We start from the raw sequence: 11,541 nt of genomic DNA, 5'->3' as shown, positions 1-11,541 counted from the left end.
TACTATGTATCAGATGCTCTGCTAAGCATTGTGTATATACAAAGAATGGCAAAAGACACTTCCTACCCCTAAGAATCTCAACTAATATTGGTTTAAGTCATAGTTCTGTCAAGTTTTAGCTATGTGAACATGAGCAAATTATTTAATTCCTCTAAAGTTCATTCTTCAATAGAAAAAATAAAGGGGTTATAGATGATAGTATTTAGAGCATGAAGAAACTTCTGAAGTTATCTCATGTAAGTACATCATTTTATAAGTACTTACTTTTACAGGTAAGAAAACTGAGATCCAAATAGTTAAGTGACTTGCCTAAGGTTACAACAATTAAAAACCCAGAAGTGATCCTAGACCTCTTCCCTCCCAACCTTATTTATATATGCCTTTTTTTACACTGATGACCTGAAATCTATGATTTCATCCAATTCCAGTATTCTGAGATTCAGTGAATTAAACTTAATCCCTGCCCTCAAGAACTTTACAATAAATTATCTGGGCAGTTTAAGACAGGTACATAAGAACATATTTCATATAGTCTCTCTCTTCTAGCTAGATTGTTAAACTCGAGAGCAGAGACATTTTCTATTTTTTTTTAAATTTTGGATTCCCCTTGGTATCTGGAATATATAGTGATCACTTAATAAGTGTCATTCCTTCCTACCTTTCTGTCTACTTTCCCGACAGTGTGTGCAAATAGTTATTGTTATCTCCTGAATCATAGGGCAACCCCACATTAAGCAACCATATTGTTAATGGTCTCCTTCCCCAACATTCCCCAAACTCAAAAAGAAATACAGGCAAAGTAAAAGTCTAAACATGTAACCAAAGCTGTTCCAGTGAAAAATTAGGGTTTTTTTATATTTTTTTTATCTTTCAATCAGGAGGAAAATTGATCCAATGTTGCCTGATATCTTATGTACAAGGAGCCTTTCAATGCATCTTCATTAAAAATACATGCACATAAACACCAAATTTATGTTGATCAAGCAAGGAAGCAATTTCAAGATCCAAAGAAATCGTTTTACAACACAATTCAAAGCGGAAGAGGAGTATTTTGTTTCTGTTTTGATTTGTTTTAATGAGGATTCCTTTTCAGAAAATACTAAGGGTCCGTGCCTCTCAAGTTTGAAGTCTATTCTTACAGTGGTAGTATCAAGAGTTTCATGAAACAAGAGCAGTTTTACTCTCTTTTATGTCTATTGGCTCTGATGTGTCTCAGGCAACTTTGTTCATACAGCGAGGGAACATAAATAATATGAAGCATAGAGAACAAAAAAGCAATAGGAAATAGGTGAGAGATCTGTCTCCATCTATTGGTTAGGATCAGGATTGGTTGTCAGCAGATCTATTTTTAGTTCTGCTGTTAGGATGACTGCTAGAGTGTGAAAGCCAGTCTGTCCCTGCAAAAGATTTCATGTTATTTATATAGGATGGAGCTATGGAAGAGGTTGGAAATCTGGATGAGGTCCCAGTACCTTTTCTTTGCCTTCACTGTCTGCTTGCTCTATAGTATTATTGGGGGGAAGAGAGAGACACACACACAGATTGACAGACAGAGAAACAGAGACACAGAGAGAGAAACAGTGAAAGAGACAGAGAGACAGAGAAAGAGAAAAAGAGAGAGAGAGAGACAGACAGACAGACAACAGTCCCTGAACTCAAATAGCTTATATTTAATCATAAACCTTGAGTGGGAAAAAATGGACTCAGATCATATTGTATCCTAATTGGTTCATTTGGCACCCAGGAACAAGTTTATCTAATAAAATCTCTTCAAATTCATGTCTTTTTTGCTTGTTATTTCAGTCTCCCCTTTATGTAGAAACTTCTGTGCCTGAGTCAAATAATATAGCCCCTTACAGCCCCTCTGTTCTTCATCATCTCCTTGTATCCCTCAATTTTTCTCAGGCCATCACTCTGCTCTTCTCTTCCTCATCTTGGTCCTTTGACTCAGGCACAAAAGTTTCTCTTTTTTATAGTCAAAGGTTCTGATAAAGGCCTCATTTCCAAAATATAGAGAGAATTGAATTTAATAAGAAATCAAGCCATTCTTTAATTGATAAATGGTCAAAGGATATGAACAGACAATTCTCAGAGGAAGAAATTGAAACTATTTCTAGCCATATGAAAAGATGCTCCAAGTCATTATTAATCAGAGAAATGCAAATTAAGACAACTCTGAGATACCACTACACACCTGTCAGATTGGCTAGGATGACAGGGAAAGATAATGAAGAATGTTGGAGAGGATGTGGGAAAACAGGGACACTGATACATTGTTGGTGGAATTGTGAATACATCCAGCCATTCTGAAGAACAATTTGGAACTATGCTCAAAAAGTTATCAATCTGTGCATACCCTTTGATCCAGCAGTGCTACTACTGGGCTTATATCCCAAAGAGATCTTAAAGGAGGGAAAGGGACCTGTATGTGCAAAAATGTTTGTGGCAGCCTTCTTTGTAGTGGCCAGAAACTGAAACTGAGTGGATGCCCATCAATTGGAGAATGGCTGAATAATTTGTGGTATATGAATATTATGGAATATTATTGTTCTGAAAGAAATGACCAGCAGAATGATTTCAGAAAGGCCTGGAGAGACTTATATGAACTGATGCTGAGTGAAATGAGCAGGACCAGCAGATCATTATATACTTTAACAACAATACTGTATGATGATTAATTCTGATGGACATGGCCCTCTTCAACAATGGGATGAACCAAATCAGTTCCATTTGTTCAATAATGAAGAGAGCCAGCTACACCCAGCGAAAGAACTCTGGGAAATGAGTGTGAATCACAACATAGCATTTCCAATCCCTCTGTTTTTGTCCACTTGCATGTTTTATTTCCTTCACAGGTTAATTGTATACTATTTCAAAATCCGATCTTCTTGTATAGCAAAATAATTGTATGGCTATATATACATATATTGTATTTAACATATATTTTAACATATTTAACATATATTGGTTACCACCTGGGGAGGGGGTGGAAGGAAGGAGGGGAAAAATTGGAACAAAAGGTCTGGCAATTGTCAATGCTGAAAAAAATTACCCATGTATATATCTTGTAAAGAAAAAGCTATATAAGAAAGAAAGAAAGAAAGAAAGAAAGAAAGAAAGAAAGAAAGAAAGAAAGAAAGAAAGAAAGAAAGAAAGAAAGAAAGAAAAAAAGAAAGAAAGAAAGAAAAAAAGAAAGAAAGAAAGAAAGCAAAGACCCAATCTTGAATTACTTCACCATCTACTGTCTTCATTTCTATTCACATGTTGTGGAATGATGCTGGAGAAATTGAGGAAATGATGTTGATTGAGACCACTACAAATTTTATGTTACAAAATCTGAACTGGGCCCTCAGACCCAAGGCAATCACCTTCTTAATTTAATCAATATCTCTCTTTCACTACAAGGGTTCTTCCAAATCTTTTCAGCCCTCCTCAGATTTCCCATGGATTTTCTTTACCTCTGCCTTTCAGTTCAGACCCTTGCCTTATATTTCACTGAAAAAAATTAAGTCATTTATAAGAATTCCCTCTTCTTCTTCATCTCATATCTCTTAGATGCCTTCTGATACTAAATCCTGCTTCACTCCATTTCACAAGAAGAGATCTTTCTTGTTTGCAATACAAACTCCTCTGCATGCATAAAAGATCTCATTCTATCTTGTCTTCTCCATCAGATTTCTCCCTCTATTATAATCATTAAATTTTAATTTTTCCCTTTCTACTGGTTGTTTCTTTGCTGCCTACAAACACATCCATGTTTTCCACCATACTCAGAGGCCTCTCTTGATCTGTCCATCCCCAGTAGCTCTCATCCTAAATCTCTCCTTCCTTTTAGTGGTTTAACTCCTTGGGAAGACCTCCAATAATTGGAGCCTCCATTTCTTTTGTTTTAACTCTCTTCTGGACTCTTTGCAATATCTCTTTCATCCTTGATTATTCAACTAAAACTACTTTCTCCAAAGTTAATAAAAATTGCTTAATTATCAAATTGATTGGCCTTTTCTCAAATCTTATACCTTATTCCTCAAATCATGGTCTTTCTATAATCTATGATACTATCATTCTATTTTCCTTGATATTTTGTTTTATGACACTAATATATTCTGGTTGTCCTGTCTGATCATTTTTTTCTTATTTCCCTTTGCTAGATTTTAATCAGGCCATTCTCACTTATCATGATCTTTCCCAAACCTCCACCCTGAGATCTCTTCTCCCTCTATACTATTTTGCTTGATGATCTTACCATCTCCTATAGTTCCAATCATCATCTTTACTCCTATAATTTTCAGATATATTTGTCCAATTCTAACCTTCCCTCCAGACTTCAATCCCTCATCTTCAATAGCCTCTTGACCATTTTGAACTAGATATTTTATAAACAACTTAAACTAAACATATCCAAAGCTAAACTCATTATCTCTCTCCCCAACTCCTCCCCTCTTCCTAACTTCTCTATTATTGTAAAGTATCCCATTATCCTCCCAATCCTCCAGGATGGCAATTTAGGTATTATATTTTTGACTCTTCACTCTTCATTCCCTCCTCCTTATATGCAATTTATTGCCAAGTCCTGGGAATTTTTATTTTACAACTTCTCTTGTTTATGCTCTCTTCTCATCACCTCACATCTAAACTACTGCAAGAGTAGTGTGGGTCTCACTGTCTTGTCTCTCCTCCACTCAGTTATCAAAGCAAATCTTAAAGCTCAAGTCTGACCATGTTATTCCATTTCCATTCAATAACTCTGGTTCAATATATTGTTACCTACAGCATAAAATATAAAATCCTCTACTTGGCTTTTAAAATTCTTTATAATCTGTCCCTTTACAACCTTTCCAATCTTCTTACATCTTACTTCCCTCACCCACTTCCTTGCTGTTCTTTCACATACTACTCCCATTACCCACCTGCACATTTTCACTGTTTGTCCTTCATGCCTAGAATTCTCTCCCACTTAATCTATGCTTCCTGGTTTCCCTGACTTCCTTCAAGTTTGAGATAAAATGCCACCTTTTGAAAAAAAAAAAAAAAAGCCTTTCCTAGTAGTCCCTTTTCCCTCTGAGATTACCTTCAATTCATGCTTTATATAACTTATTTGAATGTAAATGTTTGCATAATGTCTCTCCAATTGAATTCCCTAATAACAAGAACTTTTACCTTTTTTTTTCATCCTTAGCTCAGTTCCTAGAACATTATATAAATTAAATAAATAATTATTCACTAGAATTGACTTTTAATTCTTATCAACTGAAAAGCATGATGATATATAGGAGAACCGGCCTTGTCAGGAGGACCAAGATTCAAATCTTCTCTCAAACACATGTTATATGACCTTGGGCAAGTCACCTAATTTCTTAGCAATTAAATCAATTAAGTCTGCAAGATTATATGTGGCAGTGTGAGTAATGATCTGCTTTGGTAGAGAAAATGTCTTCATTTGGAACTCCCTTCAGTGATGAGATCTATGTTCAGAAGAAAAGATCTATCTTGTCATCAGGATGTTGAACTCATAGTGTTTAATGACTTCAAAGCTGTCAATGCCCTATAAATCTTAACACTCTGAGACAAATCCTGTTCATTCTGCCCCAATCAAAACTAATTTTTCATGAATTTACAAGCCAAGATCTTTTAAAAAAAGTTTAAAGCCCCAAAAGACTACTTTAAGAGAACACAGTGGGAGAAAAGGGAAAATTCCTATCCTGTTTCTAAGGTGTAGCTGGATGACAGGTAATTTTAGCCAAGAGAATGTGTTGACAGCAATAGGGCTACCAGTGAATCAAGTTGTGAGTAGTTGGGGGAAAGCAAGCTATAGGTGATGTATGCAGCAATTCCCAAGTAAGTACAAGTAAAGTAGAGTTATTTATTTAGCCATGTATATAATAAGTAGTGCATAAGTAGTGATATTAAATGTGAAACAATAAAAACAAGACTACCTGTACTTTAATAATGTATACCTAAGGATATGTTGCAATATTCATTCTCTATTTTAAAACCCTGAAGAAAAAAGTCTGACACTTCATGTTAGCAACAGGAAGAAAATTCAGTGATCTGGGTATTTTTTTTCCTCCAAGGAATATTGTCTTAGCAACATACTAAAATAAAACCTATTGAATTCAGTTGCATTCATGCAAACTCACTAGTGAGAGCTGTCATGAAACAAAATCTTTTTAGGCTAAAGGGCTGATGAGATAATCTGTGCTCCACTATTAGGGACCAGGTCACATGTCACTCAGCTCTTACTCAAAAATAATTACTGGCACATTTGATTATTAGATAATAGTAATAAATTTTGAATTTTATATCACTTTGAACAAAATTATATATTAAATTATTACTTGTTGCAATTAATACACCAAAGTGGGCCTTATGAAAATTTAAAAATTATATCCCTATGAAGAAGAAAAGAATCCTAAGCCATCAACTGATTTGAATAAAACATAAAGCACTGAAAAAAAAATTAAATGTGTATCTTACCAAATTAGAGTTTTATGATTGGTACACTGTACTGGTTACACAGGTCATTTTTCTATTTAGTAATAAAAATAATTAATAATAAATTTCTATTTAGTATTCAAATGTTTTGTATGGGTAGAAAGTATCACTATTTTCAATCTATAATCTGCTTCAAATTCAATGTTTAAACAGGCAATAAAAGGTAGAAAAATATAATCATCTAGAAACTGAAATAAATAAGAAAAATAGTGTAAATGATAAAAGAATGAAGGTGATGCATAAATTAAATAAAGGGCTTGGAGCCCTATTAATCAGTGGAGAGGACACTAATGTTTGGACATGAATATAGACTTTTAAGCTGAGAAAAAATAATATTTTTAAACACTGAAAGATTACATGTTTTCCCTTCTTTAATATACTCCATCCTGACTCTTTGTTTTCATTTTTCTCTAGCTGAAAAAAGTTCAAAACTGCGATCCTAGCATTTGAGTAGATGGACCTCTTTTTATTAATAAAATGTTAATAAATCTTGTGAAAATTTGGGTGATATCTCAGAATGAATTTTATATATAGTTAACCACACCAATCACTTAAAACCATTGCTATCTCTCATCTGTCTCCTCCAGCCCTCTTCTTTTAAATCTTTTTGTCCAATTAAGAGAACATTCTCTGTGAAAAAAATGTGGAGCCATTCTGTGGTTACTAGGTAACCCATCGCTATAGTTTAAAGAATAGCAGATTCTACTTTTCTACTGCCAATCAGTTGCCACAATCCATTAAAAATAGTGCTCAGCCAAAAGACTTGACAGTCCCCACCCAGTGTGTTTCTGTAGAAGGACCCTTAAACTGTTTATCATGATATCTTTCCCTAATAAAAATATTCTCTTTTTTTTAAATGAAGAAGCCAGGAGTCTCAACTATGAACATATTTCTGTATTTTCAATGAAGTTCCAATTAAATATACAACTTATTATGCATTATGTACAAATAATAATAACACATTAATATTAATTTATAAATAACTTTTCCTACAATATTCCTTTGAGGCAAATAATACAAATATTATATCCATTTTGCTACCAAAGAAATGGGCCCAAAGAGGTCACTTGCCAAGCTAATAAATATTGAAAGTAGTATTCAGGTTCTGTGACTTCAAATCCTATATTTTTTTTCATTTTTACTACCCTGTCTCTATAGAGCAACAGAGTATTGAGAATGATTTGTACAAGCCATAGATAAAAATTTAAATCCATTGATCTCACCAACCTAGGTACATATATATGTGTGTGTGCTTGTGTATACATCTGTATATCATATATGTATATAAATATGTATTTTTTGTTGTTTCAGTCATGTCCAAATCTTTATGATTCCATTTAGAGTTTTCTTGGCAAAGATATTAGAGTGATTTGCCCTTTCCTTCTCCATTTTATTTTACAAATGAGAAAACTGAGGCAAATTGGATTAAGTGATAGGCCCAGTCACACAGCTAGTATCTGAAACAAGATTTGGATTCTATCCACCATACCATTTAGCTATAACACACACACACACACACACACACACACACACACACACACACAATATACACATAAATGTTTGTATACCATATATCTGTATATAATCACATCTATCTCCATGCATACATATGAATAGGTAAGAGATTTTGCAATGTTTTAATTCTAAAACATCATGTGTAAGTATTTTTTAAAGTCAGAAAAGATGTTACATACTAACATAAATTATCTGCAGAAAATGACTCAAATTGGGGCAGATTTTATTACATTTATAAATTCAATTTTATTTTGTTTTCAGTTCCAAATTCTCTCCTTTCTCCCATCTTCTCCTTCACCCATTCATGGGCAAGAAAAATAATACCCACGATAAATATGGATAATTATGCAAAACAAATTTTCATGTTAGCTATGTGAAAAAAAGAAACAAAAAGCGAAGAAAACATGCTTGAATATATACTCTGAGTCAATCAATTGTCCATACGGAAGTGTGTAGACTGTTTCATCATGAATCTTTTGGAATTGTGGTTAATTTTATATTGATAAAAATTCCTATGTCTCTCAAAATGGGGTATCTATAATTTTGCTATTATTGTACAAATTGTTCTTCTGGTTCTGCTCACTTTATATTATATCAGTTCATACAGATCTTTCCAGGTTTTTCTATACCCAAATTCCTTCATCATTTCTTATAGCACAATAGCACATTATCACATCCATATTCCATACATTATTTAACCATTCTATTTCTCCAGTTTCCAACTCTTCACAACCACAAATAGAGCTGCTAGAAATATTTTTGTACATATGGTTTCTTTTTCTCTTCCTTTGATAATGAGTGAGATACAGTCCTGGTCTTAGGCAAGATCTGTTGAAAAGTCATTTTTTGAAGCATTGAGGTCCCAGGCAGAGTTCAAGTTTCTAGCTAGAGGGGCATATGGATTATAAGCAAAATGCTTCTCTCATGGAAGATCTCCTGAGAATATTCCAAACGGAAGAGGAATTCCTTTTAGATGGTGAAATTCTATAGAATCAGTACTAAATCAAAAAAGTTTTAGAATACTTTGAGACTTCCTCAATGAAATGACTGCTCAAAAGTGATTGGTTTATAAACCCACTTAGGAAAAACAAAACAGTTGAAGATGGCTTATTACTCAGACTATGGCATGCAGTGGCTGGAAAGAATCTCAAATAAGTCCATAATCATAATAGCTGGCATTTATATGACCCTTTTAAGATTTGCAAAGCATTTTTATATATTAACTCATTTTATCCTCACAACCATCTTGAAAAGCAGATGCTATTATTATTCCCACTTAATAAATGAGGAAACAGGCAGACTGAAGTTAAATGACTTGTCCAAAGTTGCACAGCTAGTAAGTATCTGAGGTTGAATTTGAGCTTAAGTTTTCCTGATTCCAATACATAGTTGCCTCCAAAACATTGCTATCAGTACAGAGAGACATTATAATTGTCAATGAATTAGAATTGAATAGAAGGAAGAAGTCAGACTGGAGTGCATTTGACCAATTTTCAAATGTTTTCAATGATCTAAGATTCCTCCTTTTAGGTATAAGAAAACATGTCTTTATCACAAATATTCTTCCAATGATGTCATATGGCTGTAAAGTCTAGACATATCTAACTCCAAAGAATCAAACTGCAGTTAGTCCAAAAAAAAAAAAAAAAAAAGTAGTTGCAAATAAAGTCTGGCATGTGAATTCAATTATTTCAACAATGTTAAATTTCTACTATATGCACAGCATATAAGTGCTGAGAACAGGGATGGGAACTAAATCTCTGATTTTTAGTGATAGAAGCAAATTCCAGAAAAGGAAACACATTTTATCAATGCAATTCATCACTTATTTCCTGTAATTTACAATCCTAGAGAGTTGCCTAGAATACTAGAGGTTAGGCGATTTGAATTCAAGTAAAACAGCACAACAGAGTTAACAGAGAGTCAGGAAAACCTAGTTCTCATGTCCTATTTCTGTTACATGCTAGCTGTTGGACCCTGGGCAAATTAGTCAATAATCATTTAAACACCTGTAACAGGGTAGGCATTGTGCTAAGTTCTGTGGATGCAAAAAAAGTCACTTTAGTTTCTGAATTCAGTTCAGTTCCGTTCAATATTTTACTGAGTACCTACTATCTGTATTGAGGTACTAGAGATAGAAAGACAGTTTCTGCTTTCAAGCAGCTTACATTTCCCTAGGGAAATGTATGCACAATATGAGAAAAATTCAAAAAGAGTGAACACCAACAATAGATAGGAGAAGACTTCACCAAGGACATTGCTTTTGAATTCAACTTTAAAAGAAAACAAGGCTTTTGAGAGGCAGAGATGAATCAGTATATTCCAGGCATGGAATAGCTACTGTAAATTACTGTAAATACAGTAAATACTGAAATTGAGAAATGAACTCTTCCTCTTCCTCCTACTCTTCTTCCTTCCCCTCCTCTCCTCTTCCTCCTCCTCTTTTTTCCTCCTCTCCTGTTCTTTCTTTTCCTTCTCATTCACTTCCTCCTCCTCTTCTTCATCTTCCTCTCCTCTTCTGCCTTTTCCTTCTCCTTTTTCTCCTCTTTTTCCTCCTCCTCTTCCTCCTTTTCTTCTCCTCCTCTAAGGTTTGCAAAACTCTCTACAAAAATCATCTCATTTGATCCTCACAATAATTGCAAGGTAAGTACTATTATAATTCACAATTTTATAAATGAGATAACTGAAGTAGACAAAGGTTAAGTGACTTGCCCAGGGTCATATAAGTAGTAAGTATCTGAAACAGGATTTGACTTCAGACTTCCCTGACAGAAAGTCCACTATGCAAACTTGATCCCTAAGTACCAAGTTCTGGAGTTTCTTGGAATTTTGTTGGGTTTGAACATAGAATTTGTGAAGGGGATGTTATGAGAAAAGGAAAACCTTATTAAAAATTAAACTTGTCTAAAAGTAGAATGGCTTGCTTTAAGAAGGAACTATATTCTAATTCCTTGGAGGTCTCCAAATAGAAGTTCAATGAGTCTTGTCAGATATATATGATGAGGAGGGTCCTTCCTGTATGGGCTGTTGCTTATTTACTCAGAAGTGATCTTTTTCTACTACATGCCTGCTCATGTGTTCTTGCTAGCATCACTGAAAGGATTTATTAATATCATAGTGAAAGGACTAAATTAGGAATCAAGATACCTTGTTTTGATTGCTCATAGTTATTTAAACGTGAGCCAGTTACTTAATTTCCATATGCCTTGGGAATCTATAGATGAAAATGATCTGTAAAATTCCTTACAATTCTACAGGGGAAGAAAGAACATTTTCAGAAGGCAAACTTTTCCAAGTACTCTGACAAAAAAGAAAGCGAATTTTGGGGTTATTGCATGAATTCTATCAAGGTGTTCTACGCAAACTGACAGATGAATTATTAGTGATTTCATAGAAATTTTGTACTTTGAAAATTATTCCTCAACTTTAAATCATATTAACGTATTATAGTGGTGGAGATTATCATTTGAAATATGTCAAATAAGGAGCAACTGAGTAAGAATTTAAGTCATACTGCCCTGGGGTTATTATACT

Source organism: Antechinus flavipes, chromosome 2, assembly GCF_016432865.1.
Source record: "Antechinus flavipes isolate AdamAnt ecotype Samford, QLD, Australia chromosome 2, AdamAnt_v2, whole genome shotgun sequence".
Classification (NCBI taxonomy): Eukaryota; Metazoa; Chordata; class Mammalia; order Dasyuromorphia; family Dasyuridae; genus Antechinus; species Antechinus flavipes.
Note: the sequence above shows the minus strand (reverse complement) of the source record.